Below are 24,249 nucleotides of genomic sequence, written 5' to 3'. Positions count from 1 at the left end.
AATTCAATATTTTATTAGAAATGTTAGCATTAGCAATAGGAGAAGAAAAAGAAGTTAAAGAAATTCAGGTAGGTAATTAAAAAAATCCAAATGATCACTTTTTGTAGATGAAATAATGGTATACTTAGAGAATCCTAGAAAATTAACTAAAAAACTACTTGAAACAACTCACAACTTCAGTAAAGTTTCAGAATGTGAAATAAATCTGCATAAATCATCAGTATTTCTATATGTTGCCTACAAAATCCAGCAGCAAGAGATACAAAGAGAAATTCCATCTAAAAAAATGGTAAATGATATTAAATATTTGGGAATCTATGTGCCAACGCAGTCAGGAAATATGTGAACACATTTACAAAGTATTTTCCACACAAATAAATTCAGATATAATAAATTGGAAAAATATCAAATGCTCATAATTTTGAGCAAGCTAATACAATAAAAAATGACAATATTACTTAAATTAATATACTTATTCAGTGCCAAATCAATCAAATTAACAATAAATTATTTTATAGAGCTAGAAACATTAATAACAAAGCTCATCTGGAAAAACAAAAGTCAAAAATTTCAAGGGAATTAATGAAAAAAAAATACAAGTGAAGATGGCATAGCTGTACCACATCTAAATCTATATTTTAAAGCAGAAGTCATCAAAACTATTTGGTAATGGGTAAGAGATAGAAGAGTTGATCCATGCAATAGATTAGGTTCATAAGACCTAATCGTCTATAACTATAGTAACCTAATGTTTGATAAATTCCATATTCACTTTTTTGTAGAAAATTTTGGGAAAATTGAAAATTGAAAATTTGTATGGCAAAACTAGGCATGGACCCACACCTAATGCACTATAGCAAAATAAGGTTGAAACTGATTCATTATTTAGACATAAAGAGTGATACCATAAGCAAATTAGAAGAACAAAGGATAATCTACTTCTCAGATCTGTGGAGAAGAAAATTATTTTCTTCTCCACAAAAAAGAATCAAAATGCATTACAGAATGCAAAATGAATAATTTTGATTATATTAAATTAAAAAAGGTTTTGAACAAACAAAACCAATGCAGACAAGATTAGAAGGGAAGCAATGAATTGGGAAAAATTTTATATCCAAGGATTTTGATTAAGGCCTCATTTCTAAAATATATAGTGAATTGGCTCCAATTTATAAGAATTCATTCTATTTTTCAGTCTATGAATCATCAAAGTATGTGAACAAAGCATTTTCAGATGAAGAAATTTAAACCATTTCTAATCGTATGAAAAAAATGCTCTAAATCTCTATTGATCAGAGAAATGTGAATTAAACCAATAAATTAACATACCATTCAGACTGGCTAAGATGACAGGAAGATAATGATGAATGTTGGAGGGGATGTTGGCAAATTGGGACACTAATACATTATTGGTTGAGTTGTGAACTGATCTAACCATTCTAGTGACCAATTTGGAACTATGCCCAAAAGCCTATAAAACTGGCTGGGCCAGTATCCCCAAAAGATCATCAAAAAGAGAAAGGACTCACATATGCAAAAATGTTTGTAGCAACCCTTTTTGTAGTGTCAAGGAACTGGAAACTGCGTGGATGCCCATTAGTTAGAGAATGGCTAAATAAGTTATGGTATATAAATGTTATGAAATATTATTGTTTTATAAGAAATTATCAACAGGATGATTTCAGAAAGGTTTGGAAAGACTTATATGAACTAATGCTAAGTGAAATGGACAGAACCAGGAGATCATTGTACTTGGCAATAACAAGAATATACAAAGATCAATTATGATGGATATGAGTATTTTCAACAGTGAGATGATTCAGGCCAGTTCCAACAGTCATGTGATGGAGAGAGCCATCTCTAATCAGAGAGAGGACTGTAGAGACTGAGTGTGTTTTACAACATAGTATTTTCCCTTTTTTATTGCTGTTTCTTTGCATTTTGTTTTCTTTCTCATTTTTCCCTTTTTTATCTTATTTTTCTTGTGCAAAATGATAATTGTGGAAATATGTATAGAAGAATTACACATTTTAATATATATTGGATTACTTGCTGCCTCGGACAGGAGGTGAGGGGAAAGGAGGGGGAAATTTGGAACACAAGGTGCTAAATGGGTGAATGTTGAAAATTATGTATGCCTACATTTTTAAAATGAAAAGCTTTAATAAAAAATTGAAAAATAAAATAAAAATTCAATCCTCAAGGTATTTTAATGCTATAAGGAATTCTACTTGAGTAACCTTTTTTTTTATTAGTACAGGGAAGAACCTTCTCTGCACTCTATAAGGTAAATCTATAGTTTTCTTTAATTTCAAGATGTTGTGATGTGTCCAGAATTGCAGTTCCAAAATATCACAAAAGCAATATTTGACACAAAATCTAATTTGCTTTGAGGTAAATTCTCTAGACACTGCTCCATGCTGCCTCTCATTTACATTTTACTAGGAAGAAAGAATTATTACACAAGCCTGTAAATATAAAATATACTCAAAGGTGTTTTGGTAAGTGATAGAGAGAATTATGGCATCTGGGGAGATCAGAAAGGAAAGATCTCAGGAGACAACCAAATTTTGATTTGAAAGCACTATAGTGGAAGAAAATTCTAGGTTTGGTCAAAGTATTGAAATGGGAATGGAGGTTAGTGTTTACCTCTATTATCTAGCTGATTTCAGCTATAAATTTAACCTTTCTTAGCTTTAGACATCTCTGCTATAAAATGAAGGGAGCTGGATTGACTGGATAATCAATAATTAATAATTATTCAACACAGGTGAGATAGGATGGGACACTTGTCAATAAAGCTGAAAATAAGACCTAAGTACTAAGGGTTTTTAAAGAATTAATTTTGAGATGGAAATGTGAAATCTCCTATATATTTTGAACGTACATTTCTGTAAATAATATTAACATCTTTGCAATATGCACTTACTAAGTCGAATTACAGTAGCACTCTAAACATGCCATTTAGGCAATTATGAAAGTACAAAATAGACATGCTGATATGATAAAGCCTTATAGGAAATTAATGAATTGCTCTTTGAATTGTGTGCTAGTGTTCTAATAAAATTAACTAGAATTCTGGAAACAACAAAAATTACAAATAAACTGAGGCTCCAGTTGTGAAATATAATCACAAAAAGCTTGCATTATAAATGAGATTTATAATTGAAATAAAATTGCCTTATACAAACTTCAACTCTAAACAGTGCCAAATGGATGCCATCCATTTCAACAAACACAGTCATAATAGATTTTCAGATTCATGAGCAGTTTCCAGACCAAAATTACCCTAAAGCTTTGAAACTATATACATTTCTAGTATATACTTGAGGAGACCAGCCATATAAACATGAAAAATCAGCTAGCAATGCAAGACCATAAATAAGCAATAAATAAGTGGCACAGATGGTGAGTACCTATAGGGAATTCAGAGGAAAGATTATATAATGTGCCATGTACTCAGCATGGAAAACAATATGCTTTTTGGACAGCTTCTCACACAGGAATAATGAGACTACCAGCAGTGTCTTCTGAGACAGCGTTATTTATGACAATAGATGGCAAATATGTAATGAGTATAGTATTAAAGAACCAAGGCATAATGAAATGATAATATTCAAGCAGCTTAGACTCAGCCATATTCTTCTCTTTGTTGAGAGAATGTTTCAATGTCCTGGTTGACATAGAGGCTCCATTATGAATGTTTAAGTGGAGAAAAACTAATGAGGAAGCAGGTATTGGGTGTTGATTACTTTTATCCATTTAATGGAAAAAAAAAGATATTGATAAGTAGGAAATCTAGAACAGGAAGAAAGGAATTAAACATGAAAGGAAGGAGACAAGCATTTATTAAATGTCTGCTATGTGTCAAACACTCTGCCAAAGACTTTTTGAATATTTTCTCATTTTATCTGCTCAAGAATTCTAACAGTTAGGTGCAATTATTTTTCCCCATTTATAGGCTAGAAAACTGAGGTAAATGGAGGAGAATTAATTTGCTAAGAATTAGCTAGTAATAGCTAGTAAATACCAGAAGGCCAAATAGAATCCAGATTTTTCCTGATTCCAGGCTCAGTACTCTAATTACTGTTTCATTTAACTACCAATGAGTATTATGGTGCAGTAGAGTCAGATTTGTCGTCAAGAGTATATTGAGCTGAATATTAACTGTGTTAACTAAAACCTGTGTCATCACATATGTGATTTTAAAGATCTATAATTTACACTTTTTGGCTGTAAAATGAGGATATTATACTACCTTTCAGACCTATTCTACTTCTAAGTTCTGGTGATCCTCTAATACTATTAGACCTAAACATATTTATAGGAATTTGGAAAGAAGCCAGTGAAAAACAAAAACAAAAACAAAAACCAATGAAACATGAAAGTGGGCTGGGAGGAAAGAAGGAAGAGGTTCCTCAAGCAACTTCATTAAGAGACTGACTTGAATCAAAGCTCAAATATGGGAATTAGCCTTACTAAGAAAAAAGAACATGTTTTCTTCTTTTTCTAGCAAAGGAGAGAGAAGAAATGGGTACTTAGAAATGGAGGAAAGGGACATGGAAGAAAGCTAATATAGCAAGTCTTACAAATAAATAAATTTAAGAAATCTCAGTGGATTAGATATATTAGCATTAATTGTTCAGTCAAGCTTATACAAAGAAGAGGAAATAAGAAAAGGCATAAAAACAATGTTATGAAGAGTATGTTATAATCTTTCATTAAAGAATAAGGGTAAAATTGAAGCAAGAGCAGAATAGAATGACTCCAAAGCAACAGGACGGCTCAACTCAGGCTATATAAAATAATTTGTCATATCATTTTATCTGAATTGCATGATTTTCTGTAGTACTCAGGAGTCTGTTGTGCTCAGAAAGATGGGTTGATAGAGGTGACTAAGGATGAAAATTTTTAGGCTTAAAAAGGTGGAAGGCTGGAGAAAGTAAGAGATTCTTAGTATAAAAAAGATACATTTAAGTTGTCAACTTCAGGATCAACGGTAATTATAGAGAGTTGTATAGGAAAATAAGAATAGGTCATGGAGAAAGAGGTCATGACATAGAAAGAGAAGAAATGGATAGAACAGGAGGAGAAAAAGTGAGAAAAAAAAGAGAGAGAGGCATAGACAAAGACAGAGAGAAAAAGAGGAAGAGAGAGAAATGGAGAAAAGAAAGAAAAAGAAATATAGACACAGAGACAAAGATATATGAAAAGAGAAAGACTAAAGAATTTCATTTTTCAGGTGTTTAATATGTTATAATTCCATAAATAGTAAGGTATAATAAATTCTTCCTTTGACTGAATGGAATAGAAAAAGAAATGATCTGCATTGAGGGGACTGAGGATCAGTCTGCTAGATGAATCATCAGGATGATAATTACAATCCTCAGCAATTGTGATAGGAACAGGATGTAGAAGAAAATCAATATCCAGTTATTAAATTCATTAAAAAAATTAAGAGAATCTCATGGAAAGTAATATATAACAGCAAAAAGGATTGAGAAAAGATGTATAGCTAAATTTCTTGGTCTTCAACATGGTAGTAGAATAAGGGTCCAGAATGGCAATTGGAATTAAAAGATATTTCCTTCCCTCCTTGAGCTTAGGTGAATAGAAGGAGAAGCCAACAAAGAGCAGGGCTATGAGACATATTATTTTCAATTGAAAATTACATTTTAATTAAAGTAAAAAGGTTAAATCAATCAGTCAACTGACAAATATTTATTAGACATCTACTCTGTTTGCAACAATGCAGATTTCTGAAAATGGAAACAAAAAAGTCAAATAATTATTTCTGGAAAATTGGAAATTGGTTGAGAATAGAATATTCATTCTAAATTGTCCAACAGAATTAATTAGAAATTAGGAGATCTAAGCCAGAGTTAGCCTGAAGAGAAATAGAGTTGATTAGATTAGGAAGACAGAAGATTGATGTGTGCTATGCCAAAGGCAGAACTAATACTTGATCAGGACTGGGGAACCAGTAAAGTGAAAGGGAGTTTGGTGTGTCTTTCTTGAAAGAAAACCTACCTGCTAGGGAATTGGCAGAGTGTATCAGACAGAGAATACAATGTAGTTTCTTTTGCATTTTTGTTCATGAGAACATACCCCTAAATCTGAAATGTATTATTATTATTATTATTATTATTATTTTATGTCATTTGATGAAGGTGGGTGATCAAATCAGAAAGGTACTGATTTTTCCCAGGATCTATAAGATTAAAATCGTATAGGATTTTGACAAAATTATCTACCTGTGAATCATACTTATTTCAGTTAAAAGATTTTGTTTAGGGAGCAAGATTATGGCTTAGTAGATTGAGATTTAAACAAAACCTAAAAAACAAAAGACTAAAAACATAAACTTCAATAGAATTCTTCACAAATCCTGGGTGTGATAACCTGAAACAAGAATGCTGGGTGGACCCAGGACCCAGGATCTGAAAGAATGCAAAATATCTTGTAGACATCTCCAGTATTCCTAGAGAATAGGAATGCAACTTTCTGGGTATGGACAACCTTTAATTATATAAGATTTGATTCAAAGAGTATAAAAATTACCCCAAACATTATATTGATTATCTTTTTCCCAAGCAAGAACTTAACCATACCAATCCATTTATTGATATTTTACTATAAAATACCTGAATATTGGGTAAATCTCTTGTTATCAGACCCAATTGCCAACGTAGTTTTCAGATAAACAATTTACCTTTCTCTATATAGATATTTTTACAATTTATATTTATATCTGGTAATTTTTCTATCTATTTATCTATGTATGGACATATGTATGCATGTATGTATCTATCATCTATCATCTATCTAGTAGCTCTGGTTTCATTCAGATACATTTCTAACAAGGTCAAACCCAGGATGCTAGGAATTCCTCATCTAGCTAACTGATTCTTTAGAGATGTTCTCAGTTCTTAGAAAGGGAAACTTTTTCTCATTTATCTTCCCATTTAATTAAACATTTGTTTATTGGCCTTGTTATTATGTTCAGGGGCAGTTAGAAAGTGTTAAGTGTCTGAGACTGGGATTTGAACTTATGTCCTTCAGTGCTCTATCTGAGCATCCAGCTGAGTCACATTGGCTCTCATTGTCAAGGAACGCTTTACTGCTTCTTTGAATTTAGATACTTAGATTTAGTATTTAGATTTAGAATTTAGATTCTGGTTGGTTTTTCTGGAGGTCTTAGGACCAGCTTTAGTTTTAGTAATCACAACAAGAATAGCCAGGGATAAAGTCTGAATTCTTTATTATCTCCTTCACAATCTAGTTTCCTTGCCTGGGGCCTGGGCTAGCTTTCTTAGAGGCCTTCCAGAGTGTTGGTTTCAGTGGAGAAAGGAAGGAGGACAGGCCAGCCATCACAGTGGTGTGAGATGGAATGAATATGTCTGGTTGAGTTTTTCCTAACTTATATGCTCTATTATAATTACATTATCAGAGGTGTGAATCTTGTAGAATAGGTGCCAATCTTGTAGAACTATATTAAGTACTAAATACATGTACTGAACTAGAGAACTATCAATCACAATGCTTAACTAGATAGCCATTGTCTTATCAATTCCACTGAGTTAGCATCTTGTAAGAATCCTTATTTCAAGTTCATCTTGAAACCCATAACCCATAATATCCCCCACTTTCTTTTGTTTTAGAACATAGGTAGTCACACCCTCCCTGGCTTCTCAGGGAAATAAGAACCCCCAAAATGAAGTGATTAAGCCTTCTCTAACTTCTCAGAAAAAGGGTGAAAACACCAAAAAAGGAGGTGATCACTCCCTCCCTGATGCCTCAGGAAAGGAGATGAAAACACAAAAGGGAAATGGGTAATCAAGCCAGATTAGTGGATTTCTGAAGGGTCTTACTTAAAACAGGTATACATAAATCCATCAACATGGGAGGCATTACAAACAACGTGAATCAACCTGAGGGATTATACATGTCCATAAAGCCTAGAAATAGTGCAAAACCAATCTATCATCAATTATTTCATGTGTCAGAGAATCCAATGATTCCTACAAGTTTTCAAGTCCTGCAATAGTCTCATCTTGTGTTAGGGAATCCAATGATTCCTGCAGATTTTGAAGTTCTATAACAGTCTCATTATCATCAAGGCTCTTTTGATGTCAGATGTTTCTTAGGTCTTCTCCTTTGTTTCAAGTTTTTTTTTTTTCCTCTCTCTTTTTCTGTCTCTCTCTGATGGACAAGGTGAATAGGTTTGTTTGTACCCATCTGATTCTTTCTCCATATGTAGAAATACAAGCAAACCCTTTCCCCCAAGCAGTTAACCTATCTGGTTCCTTAAATTCATCACTTTCTGGATCTCTTCACAACATCTGGCCATTACATTGGAGTTGCTTACATTAGACACTGCCCTTCTGTTGGGTTAATAAGCGTGTATTCTCCCCAATTATAATCCCTTTTCCCCATCTGATTGCTTTTTGGCTGATTGATCATATCAGAGTCCTGAACTTCTAAAGAATCTCGGTATAAAATTGGCTGCCAGTATGCCCCACCTATTTTTTGTTTGAGGTCTTGGAGCTGGGCCCTGCCTCTTATTTCCCTGGGTCAATCTACATTCTGAGGCCCAATGGAAACCCCTGTTGCATTTTGGACCTGTTCAATCACTCTATCTCTATGCCAACACTGAGTTTTCAGATACTCAACTTTACCACATTGAAAGCATCAGTGAGTCTCTCTGGAAGTCCCTTGCCAAGAGGGACCATATCTTCCCATGTTGTGCATCATAGCCATATAAAGGGCATTTGTGCCACTGTGGCACAGTGTCTTATGATCTCCTCTAAATTAGCATCTTTGTGTAGTCCAAGAATGATTCTTCTACAAATCTTATTGGCATTTTCTTTAGCACAGGGGTCCACAAACTATGGCCCATGGGCCAGATGCGGCAGCTGAGGACAATTATCCCCTTCACCCAGGGCTATGAAGTATCTTTATTTAAAGATCCACAAAACAAAGTTTTTATTTTTACTATAGTCCGGCCCTCCAACAGTCTGAGGGACAATGAACTGGCCCCCTATTTAAAAAGTTTGAGGACCTCTGCTTTAGCAAGTTGTCTTATCATAATTTCTGCAATTGCATTTTTACCAATGGTTCTTGTGACGGCTATTTGCAGAATTCCCACAAAATCAGCAAAAGATTCATTTGGACCTTGCTCTATTTTCATGAAGGCTGCCCCTCTATCTTGTTTTCCTGGGAGGGAGCCCCATGCTTTCATAGCAGCCACCGCAGCAATTTGCTCATATGTTATCAAATGTAATTGCTCTGTACTGAAGTGTCTGCTTACTGACCTTTACCTGCTAATTGATCAAAGGTGATATATATTAATTCCAGTTTGCCTATTTTGTTGGGCTTGTATTCTACATAGTTTGCTATACTCTAAAAGCCAGAAGTTTTGTCCAGATTTTAAACATGTCCTTGCTATAGATATCTAATCACTAGAGATTAAGATTTCATAAGCCAAATTCTCTAATACCATCTTAACATAAAAATGATGTAGCCCCATAAAGAGTGCGACCCTTTTTCAAATCTTTAATAATTTCCAGATGAAAAGGAATGCATTTTCTCCTTTCTTGACCTGAAGAGTCAAACTCTTGAATAATAGGGTATGCATTTATTTTTAAATCAGATATATTCTGTCTTTCTTTTTTTAGCTTTAACTAGTGCCTTTTGTATTCGTGTCATAGGCTGCTTCATAGGTGATGGTGATTGTGTCACTCCCCTTTCCCCTCCTTCTCCCTCCACCATAAAAGGTTAATTGAGGGGGATAGGTCAGGGAATGGGGAATGTGCTAATGGCTCCTACTATGAAGCACCACACTGCTTAATTTCATCAGAATTGTATTTAACTCCCTTCTTGTCTAATTCTTCATCCTTTTCAATTATTTTTTTCAGTAACCTCCCCCTCCTGTTCTTTTTTCTTTTTCCTTATTCTAATATTTATGTAATTCTTTAAAGCCATTTGTCTGGCTCTAATTCTTCTTCCTTTGAGAACCAAGGAGAAGAGTATTATAATGTTTCTAAAAGTCCAATGATCTGCTCTGAAGTTACAATCAAATCTTGGTTACAAATACAAATCAAAACTATGCTTTCAACACATTTTCCTTGTGGTGGAGTAGGCTCCTTTCTAAACATTTGTCCCATTTCAGCTGAAACATTACTTTAGCCCTTAACAAAATTTCTTTTTTGTCTATTTTTGTACTCATCCTAATAGTTTTTTCAACTTGTGAAGCAGGAATTGGACTCACACTACTAGTCAAAATCTCTGCCACCCACAGTAATGACTTCGTCCAAAATCTTAACCTACTACAATGCTAAAAGTCCTCACAGAAACTTTCATGCTTATCTTGCTAGCATGATACTCCAAAAAAAACATGAGTATGAGTTAACACTACTACACACAGCTTTCTAATTAGCATCTGGAGCTTAACCCTTCTCTATCACAACTCTGACCTAGGCTACAACTATAATAGTTCCTTCTAACTAGATTCCCTATCAGGCCCACTACTAGTTCTATCATGCTGACTTCTCCCACTAATTTCTGAGTCATGGAGACTTTTTCACTGAACTCAGGAATTGTGTTAGTCTGGGTTTAAATTCTTAGCCCCATGTTTGGATGCCAAAATGTAGTGTTCTGGTTGGTTTTCTGGAGGTCATGTTCAGGAAGTCTGGAGGTTTAGGTTCAGTAGAGTAATTGCCACAAGAATAGCCAGGGATAAAGTCCAAATTCTTTATTATCTCCTTCACAATCTAGTTTCCTTACCTGGGGTCTGGGCTAACTTTCTTGGAGACCTTCTGCAGTCTTGGTTGCAGTGGAGAAATGAAGGAGCACAGGTCTGCCACCACAGTGGTATGAGATGGAATGAAGTTGTCTGGCTGAGTTTGTCCTATCTTATATGTTCTATTATAATTAGATCATTTACAGTATACTGAGTAAAAAGCAATCATTATATCACTAGGGAACCATTATTTGTGGTAAGATTAAATCAATCATACTAAACTAGAGAACTATTAATCACCATGCTAAACTAGATAACCATTGTCTTATCAATTCCACTGAGTTAGCACCTTTTAAGAATCCTTGTTTCAAGTATAGAGTTCTAGACCATAACAAGATACTCTTTTGCCTACAAAACATTTAGAATTTGAAATGTTCACATTTTCAGATATTTCTCTTTGATGCTTATACCTAATCAAACTTCAGTGTCATTTTTGCTTAAAAATAAATATTTGTCTTCCTAATGTTAGAAATGGAAACAAGAAGACAAGAGATGTGCATCCCATGGGATGGGTCATGTGAATACCCAAGATGAAATGAGTGGTTCCCCTTTAGAATTCAGAACATAAGTGCCTGAGAGTGGTAAAACTGGGAAAGCCTCCACAAAGTCTCATCTCCTCTGAATATTGACAAAGATAATATATCTGAGATTTATAGACCATGAAAAATTAGGGATACATATGGTCCTTGATCTCCCTTCCCATATTTTTGCATGAAGAGATTCATTTAAATACCAAGACTAGATAATTACACCATTCTTAAGTCCACAAACAGATCATGCTCACAACATATATGCAGCTAATCAAGTTTGGGCTAGGAATGAACAATTTACAGAAAATTACTTCCTTCTTGTTAAGTTGTTAGGCTTTAGAGCTTGCCAAGCCTGCTATTTATGTCTAAACCTTTTCAGGAATTTGAGTGTCATGATAACAAACATCTTTATAGAGCTTGGATATTTATAAAGTAGTATACATAACAGTATTTTACAAGATCCTCATGCCAGCCCTTTGAGGTAAGCATTTACAGATTTATTTTATAGGTGAGGAAAGAAGTAAGTTTATTATAGATTTAGAGCTAGAAGGGCCATGTGAGAGTCCAAAATCCTCATTTCACAGATGAGGAAACCAAGGTTTAGAGAGGTTATTATCTTCTCAGGATCACACAGAAGAAAGTATCTGAGATAGAATACAAACTCAGGTCATTCTGATTTGATATCTCAGAGATTAACTGTCTTCTTCATGGTCACAAAAATCATGTCATAGGTGAAATTTGGTCTAAAGCACACTTTTATTCAAAGTGCAGCAGTTTTTTTTTTTCCAATATCATGCAGTCTATTTGTGAGAAAATACCATCTGTATTATAACAGCCTACTTAATGATTCTTTTTCTCTAAACCTAGTGTTCATTAAAGCAGATATTTGGGAGCAGAATGCAAATAAGTCAACTTTTTAAAATGGGAGTATAAGTATCTCTATGTCATAACATGGTTATTCCTAATCTTTGGACACTTATCCAAGGGTTTGTTAGGGTGTAGACAGTAGGAAAAATCAGGGTATCATAAATTATTGGAATGAACTATTTTTCTTGTGTTTTGAAAGAGAATGACTTAAGACACTAGAAGCAGGGACAATTCATATATTATCAACCAGTCACCAGAATTTTAACCGGAAAGAACTTATTCTTATCTAGATACTCTAAACTGAACCTTCCCTAGTTTGTTTCCCCTACAACACAGGTAGCAAACCCATAGGCTACAGGAAGATAAAGATTAAATATCAATTGCAGGTGATGTGGAGCTAAAATCTAGGGAGAACAATTTCCTGTTGCTTAAATTATATGAGTTGATAATTTTGTTTGATATGCAAATGAGGTCATAAATATTCAGATGACTCTTGGCAGAAAAAAAAAAAATTCCCATTCCTGCCCTATAAGAAAGAATGAAAAAAATTCTTCTCCTTTTAAGGCTTTCACATCACATACTCATAAATGACATGTTACATTACAGAGTCTACTCAGAAATTCCCAGTACCGTGGTCTTACTGGCTGCTAGGTAAAGGAAAGAATTTAGTTTGGATAATTGTCAAGGAAGCTCAAAACTTAAGACTTTCTTGCCATTTAGTAGCAATTCAAGATATACTACTTGGGCTGATGGATGGATAAAAGGAAAAAATAATAACTGTGACAGGAACAGATAAGACAGGTTTAAAACTGAGGAAGATCTATTAAAATTTTGAAGGTCACAGGCTAGTGAAGTAAGAAGCAGATTGTAGGGAGGGAATGGGAATAAACTTACTAATTTGACCTAAAGCAGGAAATTTTGTCCATTTCTTATAATCAACTAAAACAAAATTAAGAATAATGTACAAAACAGTTTCTTATACAATAAAAATAATGGGGCCACTTAATGTTATTATTAGGCTTCTCTAGACCTTCAGGTTCAGACAGATACAGTGATGCAGTAATATAGATTCATTAGACCTAAAATCATGAAGACTGGAATTCAAAAAGTACTTCATACATTTATTGTTTGTTTGGACTTTAGTAAGTCTTTTCACCTGTCTGCCTTAATTTTCTTATCTGTAAAATAGGGATAATAATAGTTGTTATTGTTGCAAGGATCAAATTAAACACTATTTGTAAAACTAAAAGTAGCATTTAAATGTTATCATAATGATACTAATTATTAATTTATTGTACATTTACTGGAGGGGGCAGGTAATGGCAATAAAGAGATGAAGTAAAGCTTCAAGATGTTATCACCAATGTAATGGAATCATTTGGATGATTAGCAAGAATTCATTTTTTAAAATAATTTAAAAAATATTTTAATGTTATACATATTGTGAAAGAAAAATCAGAACAAAGAGAAAAAAACACACAAAAAAGAAAAAACAAACAAAATTTTTAAAAGGTCAAAATAATATATTTTGATCTGCATTCGGTCTCCATAGCTCTCTCTCTGCATAGAGATGGGATTTTCCATTTAAAGTCTATTGGAATTGTCTTGGATCAATGTATTGCTAAGAAGAACTAATTCTATCACAGTTGATCATCATACAATATTGCTGTTACTGTATACAATGTTCTCCTGGCTCTGCTCACTTTATCAGTATATGTAAGTCTTTTTAGGCTTTTCTGAAATCATTCAGAACAAGCATTTTTAATCACTTACTATATGTCAGTGCCATTATGTGAATTCTGAGAAAGAAAATAACGAGGTAGTTATTGCTTTCAAAAAGTTCACATTTGGAGTAGGTGGGTGGGAACAACATAGAGCCTCAGTAGTCAAATGTAAGTTCTGTGGAACAGACTTTGATGAGACATTGAAGACACCAAGTTAATGTATTATACTCAAGGCCATCTCCAGTCATTTTAACATTTGTCTTCCTGGTGAACTTTGAAGACTCTGGAAGAGAAAGTAACACTAAATACTTTGTACCTCTTGGACTCACGTAAGTCCAAATCATACCCAAGTTAAGATATCATTATGCCTATGATACGCTTCAAAAATAAATGAACAATACTCACTATTTGAATTGAGTGTTTTTTTTTTTTTCTTTTTGGAAAATATATTTTTATTGTTCAGATTCATGAAGCAGACTAAAATATTTTTATTAAAACAGTTTTCCTTTCAGCTTGTATTTTAAATAAGAAAATTATTATGCCCTAAAATTTGATTTACAATTTGCTTCTATTTAATCACATATTTAAGATGAAAAAAAAAGAAAATAATCTCAATGGTATACAATAGGTAATCATTTAAAGATAAAAAAATAAATTGGGAAAATGTACTCTCTTGATAAGCTGACTCCTCTCAATAGAGTTGTCGTTTTTAAAGATAAAGTACCTGTTGATGAAGCTTTTATTTCTTTATTTCACAAGCAGCTCTGGTATTAGCTACAGAAAATGATAATTTCAATATTTTTTCACCATGATTATAACAAGATGGATTTACAGTTTTCTTTCCAGCATAATATAAACAGCAATAAATGTCAATGTGAAAGCATGTACTGAATAGATGATGGAATAGTGAAGGATTTCATGTTTGACATCTCATATTCCATGATTTTCCTCCAATCTTCTTTTTAATTTTTTTTTCAAATCAGAATGATATTTTATTCAGGCAAATTATAATATACTAATATTTAAACACTAAATTCTATGCACTGGCCTGAAGGGGTTAGCATCATTTCTTTCCTTTTTTTTTTTTTCTTTTTCATTATGTTTCTTTTTAGTTTATTCATGTATGTTCATTCTTAGATGTTTCCATATGAGTGATTTTAAATGAGAAAAACCATAAAACAACAAAACCACAAGTAAAAAATAAAATAACAAAATACAACAATCCGAGAGTAAAAAAAAGAGGTGAAAATAAATACTTCAATCTGCATTAAGTCTCTATAGTTCTCTCTGATGTGGATGACAGTTTTTCATCCAAAGTCTATTGAAGAAGTTAAGAGAGATGCAAGAAGAAATAGACAACAAAACTATACTAGTAGGGGATCTCAACTTTGCCCTCTCCAAACTAGATATCTCAAACCACAAAATAAATAAGAACGAATTTAAGGAGGTAAACACAATATTAGAAAAGTTAGGTATGATAGATATTGGGAGAAAATTGAAAGGAGACAGGAGTTTACTTTTTTCTCAGCTGATCAGGGAACTTATACAAAAACTGACCATATATTAAGGAATAGCATTCTAAAAATCAAATGAAGGAAGGCAGAAATAGTAAATGCATTTTTCCAGATCATGATTCAATAAAAATTATTGCAATAAAAGCTATTAATCATCTTGCTAATAAAAAAAATCTTCAGGACTAGATGGATTTACATGCAAATAGATGGATTTACAAGTGAATTGTACCAAAGAATTACAAAGACCAATTAATTCCAATACTATATAAACTATTTGAAAATATAGGGAAAGAAGGACTCCTACCAAATTCCTTTTATGGCACTGATATGGTGCTGATACCTAAACCAGTTAGGGTAAAAATAGGGAAAGAAAATTATAGACCAATATATTTAATGAATATTGATGAAAAAATAAAATATAGCAAACAGATTACAGAAAGTCATCACTAGAATAATACACTTAGACCAAATAGGATTTACACTAGGAATGCAGGGCTGGTTCAGAATTAAGAAAACTACTGCATAATTGATGATATCAGTACCCAAACTAACAAAAATCATATGATTATCTCAATAGTCACAAAAAAAAATTGATAAAATACAACACCCATTCCTATTTAGAGAGTATAGGGAAAAAATGGGCTTTTCCTTAAAATGATCAGTAATAGAGGCAGCTAGATTGCCCAATGGATAGAACACCAGCCTGAGTTCAAATGTGGCCTCAGGCACTTAAAACTTCCTAGTTGTATGATCCTAGGCAAGTCACAAACCCCAATTGCCTTGGGGATGGGGGGAGAGAGAGAGAGATCATTAACATCTATTTAAAACCATCAGCAAGCATCATATGTAATGGGAACAAATTAGAACTATTCCAAATAGGATCAATTCCCAATAAGATAGCTGTCCACTATCACCATTACTATTCAATATTATTTTTAAAATGTTAGCTTTGGCAATAAGAGAAGAAGGAAAGATTAGAGTAGGTGATGAGAAAATCGAATTATCACTCTTTGCAGATGATATTATAGTATTCTTAGAGAACCATAGAGAATTAATTAAAAAAACTGCTAGAAACAATTCACAACTTTAGCAATGTGGCAAGATGTAAAATAAATCCACATAAAGCATTAGTATTTTAAATATTACCAACAAAGTCCAGCAGCAAGAGATACAAAGAGTAATTCCATTCAAAACAATTGATGATAATATAAAATATTTGGGAATATATCTCCCAAGGGAAAGTCAGGAATTATATGAACCCAACTACAAAACACTTTCCACACAAATAAAGTCAGATCTAATAAGTTGGAAAAATACCAAATTCTAATGTATAGGCTGAGCAAATGTAATAAAATTCCAATACTACCTAAATTAAACTACTTATTTGATACTATATCTATCAAATACCCAATAAATTATTTTACAGATCAAGAAAAAATAAAAACAAAATTCATCTGGAAAAAGAAAAGGTCAAGAATTTCAAGGGAATTAATTAAAAAAATAAAATAAAAGGACAAGAAAGGTGGTTTAGCTGTGCCAGACCTAAAACTATATTATAAAGCAGCAGTCATCAAAAGCATTTGGTACTTACTAAGAAATAGAGTAGTCACTCAGTGGAATAGATTAGGTTCACAGGAAGAAATAGCCAATAACTATAGCAAACTAGTGTTTGATGAACCTAAAGACCCCAGGTTTTGGGATAAAACCTCACTATCTGACAAAAATTGCTGGGAAAATTGGAACTAGTATGGCAGGAAATAGGTATTGAACCACACCTAAAACCACATACCAAGATAAGGTTGAAATGTACACATGATATAGACATAAAGAATGATTTTATAAGCAAATTAGAAGAATATAGGATAGTTTACCTCTCAGATTTGTGGAGAAGGAAGAAAGTTGTGACCAAAGAAGAGTTGCAACTTATAATTGCACACATAAAGTAGACAATTTTGATTATATTAAGTTAAAAAGATTTTGCACAAACAAAACTAATGCAAACAAGATTAGAAAGGAAGCAATAAATTGTGATAATATTTTTATATTCCAGAGTTCTGATAAAGGCCTCATTTCTAAAAGATGTAGAGAATAGATTCAAATCTATAAGAATCCAAGCAATTCTCCAATTGATAAATGGTCAAAGGACATGAACAGACAATTTTCAGATTAAGAAATTAAAATCATATGAAAAGTTGCTCTAAATCACTATTCAGTGAAATGAAAATTAAGACACCTCTGAGATACCATTGCACACATCTCAGATTGACTAATATTATGCCCCTATGGACTATTCTAACCTGGTAGCTCCTCTTTGAGCTACTCTTAATGCCCCTTAGTCAACAGTATGGCTAGGCCACACTTACCTGTCTTTGGGAGCCAATCCGGATCCCACAGAGACAGACCACCAGTAGGTAGGGGTGAAGCAAAAGAGAACTTTATTCTTAGATATATATTTATATCCCCCTGAGGATCTGGGGGAAGGGGAGATCTTCTAGGACCAGGACAGGCAAATCATAACAGGATTGGCCCAAGAAGAATAACGGAGGTGTGCTAGGCTTTGAGAGCACTAAGGAGGGAGATGTGGAACCTGGGGCAGACACTGCCTCCTGGGACTCACCTCCACATAGGACTCAGTCTGCGCCTGGGAACCTCTCATCCCTCAGGTCCTCCCACATGCCTTGAGCCACATTCCTTGCTCTCAGAGGCTTTTTAACCCTTACCACTAAAATAACAGGAAAAGATAATGAAGAATGTTGGAGGGGATGTGGGAAAACTGGGACACCTAATACATTGATGATTGAATTGTAAATGGATCCAGCCATTCTAGAGAATAATTTGGAACTATACTCAAAAGGTCATCAAACATTACATACCCTTTGATCCAACAGTATTTTTACTGAATCTATATCCCAATGAGATTTTAAAGGAGGGAAAGAGACTCACATGTGCAAAAATGTTTGCGGCAGTCTTTTTTTGTAGTGGAAAGAAACTGGAAACTTAGTGGATGCCTATCTGTTGGAGAATGGCTGAATAAATTATGATATTATATAAATGCTATGGAATATTATTGTTCTATAAGAAATGATCAGCAGAATGATTGTAGAGAGCCCTGAGATACAAGAACTGATGCTAAGTGAAATGAGCAGAACCAGGAGGTCATTGTACAAGTTAGCAATAAGACTATATGATGATCAATTTTGATGAACGTGGCTCTTTCCAACAATGAGATGACTGATGCTAGTTCCAATGTCTTGTGATAAAGAGAGCCATCTACACCCAAAGAGAGGACTGTGGGAACTGAATGTGGAGCAAAACATAACATTCTCACTCTTTTTGTTGTTGTTCGCTTGCATTTTGTTTTCTTACCCATTTTCTTTCCTCTTTGATCTGATTTTTCTTATGCAACAAGATAATAGTATAAATATGTTTACATATGCTAGATTTAACATATTTTAACATATATAACATATACTGGATTGCTTGCCATCCAGGGGAAGGGGTGAGGGGAAGGAGGGGAATATTTGGAACACAAAGCTAAGCAAGGATCATTGTTGAAAAATTACCCATCTATATATCTTTGAAATAATTTTTTAAAAAGCTTTAATTAAAAAAAAAGTCTATTTGAATTGTTTTGGATCACTATATTGCTGAGAAGAAGTAAATAGTTGCTCATTATATGACCTTGCTGTTACAGTGTTCAATGTCCTCTTGTTTTTGCTCATTTCTCTCAGCAACAGTTCATTTAACTCTTTCCAGGTTATCTATCCTGCAATCATCCTATTTATCATTTCTTATAGAAAAAATAATATTCTATTACTTTGCATACCATATTTGATTTTGCAACTGATAGGCATACATTCATTTTACAAATTTTGGCCACCACAAAATTTGCTGCTACAACTATTTTTCCATATGTGAGTTCTTTCCTCTCTTTTACAATTTCTTTAGGAAACCACCAGTAATGGCACTGCTAGAACAAAGGGCATGCAAAGTTTTGTAGCTCTATGGACATAGTTTTAAATTGCTCTCAAGAATGGTCAGGTTATTTCACAATTCCACCAACAACGCATTAGTGCCCATTCCCTCCAAAATGTACATTATCTTTTTCTATCATCTTATCAAGTCTGATAGGTGTGATGTGGCATCTCAGAGTTGGTTTAATTTTCATTTCTCTAGCCAACAGTGATTTTGAATAGGTTTTTTTTCCCCCATATGATAAGAACATTTGAAAATTGTCTGTTCATATAGATTGACCATTTTTCAATTAGGGAATAAGTTGTATTATTATAAATTTTACTCAATTTTCTATATATGTTAGAAATGAGGTCTTTATCAGAGACACTAGTTATAAAATCCCCCTCCCCAGATTTCTGTTTTCCATTCTAATCCTAACTGCATTGGTTTTGTTTGTCTAATTTTTAAAAATTTAATGTAATCAAAATTGTCCATTTTGTGTTTCATAATGTTCTCTATTTCTTGTCTGGTCATTAATTTCCCCCTGCTTCAAAGATCCCACAGGTAAACTATCCCTTGTTTTCCTAATTTGCTTATGGTATCCACCCTTTATGATTAAACTGCTTGTACCTATCTTAGGATATGGTGTGAAATGCTGGTCAATGACTAGTTTCTGACAACATTTTCCAATGTGTCTAGTAAATTTTTTCAAATATTGAGTTCTTATTCCAGAAACTGAAGTCTTTGAGTTTATCAAACAGTAGATATTGACACTGATTATGGTATCTTGCATATCTAACCTATTCCACATATTGTTTCTCAGATAATACCAGATGATTTTTTTTTTTTTTATAAACACTGTTATATAATATTGAGTTTTAGGTCCGTTACAGATAAGCCGCCATTCTTTGTTTCCTTGCCTCACTAATTCCCTTCAGAAATTTTTTTTTCCTTTTTGATTTTTTTTCTTTTCCCAGATAATTGTTTTTCTAGCTCAAAATATATTTTTTGACATTTTGATTGATATAGTATTGAATAAGCACACTAATTTAGGTATAATTTTATTTAAAAGAATTATAAAGATTGGTCTATACATAACCAATTGATATTTTCCCAATTATTTAAATCTGATTTTATTTGTGTGAAAGGTGTTTTGTAATCATGTTCATATAATTCATTGCTTTGTCTTGGGAGGTAGATTCCCAAATGTACTATTTGATTTAGAGATTTTCTTGCAATCTCTAGCTGCTGGGCTTTGTTGGTAATATAAAAGGTGCTGATAATTTATGTAGGTTTATTTTATATTCACCTTTGGTAAAATTGCTAGTTGTTCCAAATAGTTTTTTTATTTGATTGTCTAGGGTTTCTAAGTACAACATCATATCATCTGAAAAAAAGTAATGGTTTTGTTTCACCATGATCTACTCTTCTTTTAATTTCTTTTTCTTTTGATATTGTTAAAGCTAACATTTCTAGTACAAAGTTGAATAATGATAATAATGGATATTCTTATTTCCCCCTGATCTTATTGTGAAGTGCTTTTTGCTTCTCCCCTTTACATATAATACTTGCTGACAGTTTAAGATAGATACTTCTTATTATTTTTAAGGAAGATTCCATTTATTTCTATACTCTCGTGTTTTTAATAGATATGTGTGTTGTATTTTGTCAAAATCTTTTTTCTGAATCTATTGAGATTTTTCTATGATTTCTCTTAGATTAGTCAATGGTATAGTCCATTATTCAAATTGTTTTCCTGATATTGAGCCATCTCTATGTTCCTGGTATATATCTCACTTAGTTAGAGTATATTATCCTGGTGATAAACTGTAATTTCTTTGCTAATATTTTGTCAAACATCGGTATTGATTAGGGAAATTGGTCTATACTTTTTTTTCTATTTTGACTCTTCTTGGCTTAAATATCAGCATCATATTTGTGTCATAAAAGGAATTTGGCAGGACACCTTGGCTACCCCCTTTCTTCCTCCCATTAATACACACACACACACACACACACACACACACACACAGGAATTAATCATTCTTTAAATGTTTCACAGAATTGCTGGTACATCTATCTGGATCTAGAATTTTTTTTTCTAAGAATTAACTTGATGGTTTGTTCAATTTCTATTTCTAAAACGGGATCTTTTTTTTTCTTTTTTGTTATTTTAGGAAAATTTATATTTTTGTAAGTGTTCACTCATTTCACCTAGATTGTTAGCTTTATTGGAATACTGTTGAGAAAAATAGTTCTTAATTATTGCTCTAATTTCTTCCTTTCTGGTGAAAAATTCACCCTATTAATTTTCATGTTGGTACTTTATTTTTATTCTTTCCTTTTTCCAATCAAATTAGCCAAATTTTATTATTTCATTCTTCTTTGCATAAAACAAATTCTTAGCTCTATTTATTATTCCAATAGTTACTTTCAGTTTATTAATTTTTTCTTTGACTTTCAGAATTTTAAATTTTGTATTTATTTGGGAGTTTGTTCTTTTTCTAGCTTGTTTAGTTACATGACCATTTTATTGTTCTCTCTCTCTATTTTATTTATGTAAACATTTAGGAATATAAGTTTTTTCTTGAGAATTACTTTGGCTGGATCCCATAAGTTTTGTTATGTGGTCTTATTATTGTCATTCTCTTAGAGGAAATTATTTGATTGTTTCTATGATTTGTTGTTTGACCCACTAATTTTTTTAATTATATAATTTAATTTTCTATTAGTTTTTGTTCTATCTTTCCCTGTTCCTTCATTTATATAAATTTTATTGCTTCATGATCTGAAAAGGATGTTTTTACTATTTCTATCTTTCTACATTTAATTGTGAGGTTTTTATACTCTAATCTATAGTCAATTTTTATATAGATGCTATGTACTTCTGAATAAAAGTGTATTACTTTCTGTCCTCATTCAATTTTCTCCAGAAATCTATCATATCTAAGTTTTCAAATATTCTATAAGCTTCCCTAATTTTTTCTGGTTTATTTTGCTTAGAGTTATCTAATTTTAAGAGGGGGAAATTGAAATTCTTTATTAGTATAGTTTTTCTGTCAATTTCTTCCTGTACTAACAACTTCTTGATGCTGTACTAACTGATGCATATATGTTTAGTATTCATAATACTTTATTGTGTATAGTGTCTTTTACCAAGATATATTTCTTTTAATTAGATCTATTTTTACTTTTGGTTTAACTGAGACCAGAATTGCTACCACTGTTTGTTGTTGTTGTTGTTGTTGTTGTTTTGTTTTTACTTCAGATATACCACAATATATTTTGCTCTAGCCTTAAACCCTTACTTGGTGTGTATCTCTCTATTTCAAATATTGTTCTTATAAACAACATAATGTATGATTCTGCTTTTTTATCCAATTTACTATCCATTTCTCTATTATGGTAGAGTTTTCTCTATTCAAACTCACAGTTATAATGAACACTGTGTAGATATACCCTTCATCTTATATTTTCTCCTGAACATGCCTTTTTTTTCCTTCTCTTTGAACCCTGATTTTCCCACCAGTGTTTTGTTTTTGACCAACCCCTGCCTGAACCTGTCCTTTCTATCACCTCTCCTCCTTTTTCTGATCTTTTTCTCCAATTGTTTCTGCATTCCCTTCTATCCAGTATCTGTTTTTTCTTTTCCATTTTTCCTCCTATTTCCCTATAAAGTATATTTTATCCCCCCTTTGAGTTAAAATTGATGAGATTAAGCTTCAGATAATGCTCATCCTCCTCTCTTGTTTCTCTTTCTTCTAATAGGTCTTTTGTGCTTCTTCATGTATAGCATATTTACCTCCATTTTACTTCTCTTTCCTGTTCTTCCAATACAATTATTTATTTCCCACACCATTTAATGTCCTTTAAAAAATATTATCACATCATGGCTCTTTTCAACAATGAGATGATTTGAACCAGTTCAGTAAAGAAAAGAATCAGCTACACCCAAAGAGAGAACAATGCAAAATGAGTGTGGACCATAACATAAAATTTCCACTTTTTCTGTTATTACTTACTTGCATTTTTGTTTTCCTCCTCAGGTTTTTTTCTTTCTTTCTAAATCCAACTTTCCATGTGCAGCAAAATAACTATATAAATATGCATACATATAATGGATTAAACATATACTTTAACATATTTAACATGTATTGGACTACCTGTCATCTAGGGGAAAGTTGAGGGAAAGGTGGGGAAAAGTTGGAACAGAAGGTTTTACAAGAGTCAATCTTGAAACATTTCCCATGTATATGTTTTGTAAATAAAAAGCCATAATAATAAAATAAAAAAATAAGAAAAAAAAGCATAAGATAGAATGAAGAAAAAAGGCAAGAGTGAAAAAGGAAGCTGTGAAAAGGGAAGAAGATGAGAACCTTGGAGGAGATTTTTACCCCTGATCTTGGGGACAATGAAGAAATGGCTCAAAATTATCTACTGTAATTAAGACCCTCGAAGTGACTTTCCAGGATACTGTCTGAGCTGGGTTGTACACCTCTTTCACACCAGTGAGACTGAACTTTTTTGAAATCCTTTCAGTATATCTTGAGATAAAAAAAAAATATTTCATTCCATCTCTTTGTAGGCTCTGTAATTCTAGACTCTTTTTAGAGGCTTGATTTCATATAGTTTTCAAGGAAAACTAGGAGAGCTTGAGCAGCTTCCTGGCTTCACTCTGCTAGCTTGGTTCTTCTTCCCCAATATTTTTCTGCAAATCATGAATGGATGTTCAGATGTTAGGTATGGAAGTAATTGTTTTGCATAAAATTAGGAATTAAGGGTGTTTCAGGTTCTTCCTCATTGCTCAACTTTTCCAAATTACAAGGTAATTTTCAATGGCAAACTTGTATGGCAAACCC

Source organism: Antechinus flavipes, chromosome 1 (assembly GCF_016432865.1).
Source record: "Antechinus flavipes isolate AdamAnt ecotype Samford, QLD, Australia chromosome 1, AdamAnt_v2, whole genome shotgun sequence".
Lineage (NCBI taxonomy): Eukaryota > Metazoa > Chordata > Mammalia > Dasyuromorphia > Dasyuridae > Antechinus > Antechinus flavipes.
Note: the sequence above shows the minus strand (reverse complement) of the source record.